Genomic DNA, 2723 nt, shown 5'->3' on the forward strand with positions numbered 1-2723 from the left:
ACTGCAGCTTAGGCCTGCTCCCCGCTGGCAAGTGGACATCCCCCAAGGGCTGCCAGGCTGCCAGAGGGATGTCTGACTGCCAGCTTGGGCCTGATCCCCCAGGGAGCGGGCCTAAGCCAGCAGGTGGACATCCTCCGAGGGGTCCCAGACTGCAAGAGGGCATAGGCAGGGCTGAGGGACCCCCCCACCCCCGCCGAGTGCACAAATTTTTGTGCACCGGGCCTCTAGTAGAAAATAAAAGCCATCAGTGGGGATCCCCCATCTTCCCAATTCCAAACCCATCTAGCCTGCCTTACGCTGTCTTCCTTCTTCCAAGAGAGGAACCATTTCTCCTTCAGTCTTACCATTAAGACAAAAAAATGGGGTTCTATGGAAAGTAAGTTCACAGAGTGATGTGATTATAAATTCTTAAATGCGCAGGTTACCTTGGGTAGTCCTGCCTCAGGCCTGTAACCTCTTTAATAAAAGGTTTATCTTTGCCTTAAGCAAGCCTTGTCCATTACCTCTGTGCATCTAGGTTAACAGGTCTTTGAAATGCCTCTGTTCAGACCCCTCAGAAGAAAAACCACCCTCAAGAGAACGCATATTCTCATTAGCCTATAATCCCATTCCGGCCTGCTTTCTCCTGCCTTCATGCTTTCATATAATCTTCCTTACTTCCCTCCCTAATTCCAAATGCATGAAAGAAGATGCAAACTGTTTTCTAAGTCTGTTGAGATCTTGCTTCCAGGCATATCCTCTGGCTCAAATAAACTTTTGAAAAAATTATCTACAAATTTGGATGTTCTCATATTGACAACATAATCCTTCCATGTGCCCTTTGGATCCCATTCCTCCCTCCTCTTCATGAACCTTATATATGCTTCTGTCTTCCATAGGATATACATGTTTAAGCGTTTCCTCTCCACTGGAACCTTCCCATTTTAAATGTGCTCAAGATTCTATCATTAAGAAAACAATTCCCACTCTACTCCTCATTTCCCAACAGCCTTATCTCTGTCTTCCCCTTCACAGCCAAATTTCTAGAAAACACACCTTTTTACAAGCTTTGTCTCCATTTCCTTACTTCCCACTCACTCTCCAGCCATCAATTCTACCTTCTGGTTCCAAACAGGTGTACTGAGGTCACTGAAGGGTCCAGCGGGTCTCTTCAGTCTTCATTTAATAGAGTTCCCTCTCAGCTGCCTCTCACAGTGTTGCTCACATACACCCTCCTTGTGAAAACAGTCCTCCCAGGAGAGTCTCAGACTTCACTGTGTGTGTGCACAATGCCTGGGGACCAGGCTGAAATGTAGATTCTGAACCACAGCATCTGGGTGGGGCCGGAGTGTCTGCTCCTCTAAGTCACTCTCTGGTGAGGCTGTGATGCTGCTCAGGAACCCCCTCATTGCTGCTCAACAAGAAAAAAATCACTTAAGGTCTATGAGGGTCTCTGCACGGTCCGGCCCCTAGTGACCTCTTAGCCTTGTATCCACTAGTTTCTAGTCAAACCCCACCCTTCTCAGTCAGTACCTGATGCACTCTCTGACTGCACAGCCACAGGACCTTTGCATATGCTATTTTCTCTGCCTTGAACACTCTCCCCTCCCTACTTGGCATATTTATCTTTCAGATCACGGTCAAGTGCCTCTCCTTAACTAGAACAAACCCCCCATTATATGCTCTTGTGACACCATAACCTCTCCTCGGTAGCACCTATCATAGAAGCAAATTTCCATGCTTCCGTGTGATTATTTCATAAATATCTATCTCCTTGCCAGGCCATAAGCTCCATGAGAAAGCAGACTATATGGGAGTTTTCCCATTTTTAAAGCCACAAACCAAGCTCAGTACCAGGCACTTGGTAAGTTCTCAATAATTTAACACACTGTATTTGGTTAGACACTCTTCTAACAACTTTACATGTATTGACTTGTTTAATCCTCACAACAGCTCTATAAGGTGGATACTATAAAAATCATCTCCATTTAACAGGTGAAGAACTAAGGCAAAGATGAATTAAGGGAGGGGGCCCAAGGCCCACTGTTACTCATGGTCGGGATTCAAATGTAGGAAGTCCACCTCAGATCCACCTGCTTAACTATGATGCTAATACATTGATTCAACACTAATTTTTTCTAAAGCCCACATTAGGGATAACTGACAAAGGACAGTTAATCTCTAAAATGACTAATATTGAAAAAATATGCTGTAACACAAAGCATCCCAGTAAAGAGCAAAAAGTTAAGATCTTCTGAGTAAATGCTAAATGGGCATTTAATGAAATAAGACATGTAAACCTGATTAAAATAGCATCTGGGACCAGGAGAAAGAATATTTCCTTAACCATCATTTTAGAACAATTACCTACATGGTACTTGTGGTGAAATACCTGATTAAGATCAGGAATGAGATAGAAATGCTACTATCACCTCTGAGATTTCACGCCTTATTGGAAGAGCCAGCCCATGCGACACAAGGAGAGGAAATGAGAAGCGAGCATATGGTTTGCAGATGATATGTTAATATACCCAGAAAACCCAGGAGAATTAATTAGAAAGTTATTAGAACTAATAAGAAATTTTAGCTAAGTAGCCAAATGTGAAATAAATAGACAAAATCAATAACATTCCTATTACCAGAGACAGATGAAAATTTAAAGAAAACAGGTATTGTTTATATTAATTACAAAATGCATATAATACATAGAAATAAACTTAATAAGGACTGTGTAGGCACTGTAT

Source organism: Myotis brandtii, unplaced genomic scaffold (assembly GCF_000412655.1).
Source record: "Myotis brandtii unplaced genomic scaffold, ASM41265v1 scaffold274, whole genome shotgun sequence".
NCBI lineage: Eukaryota > Metazoa > Chordata > Mammalia > Chiroptera > Vespertilionidae > Myotis > Myotis brandtii.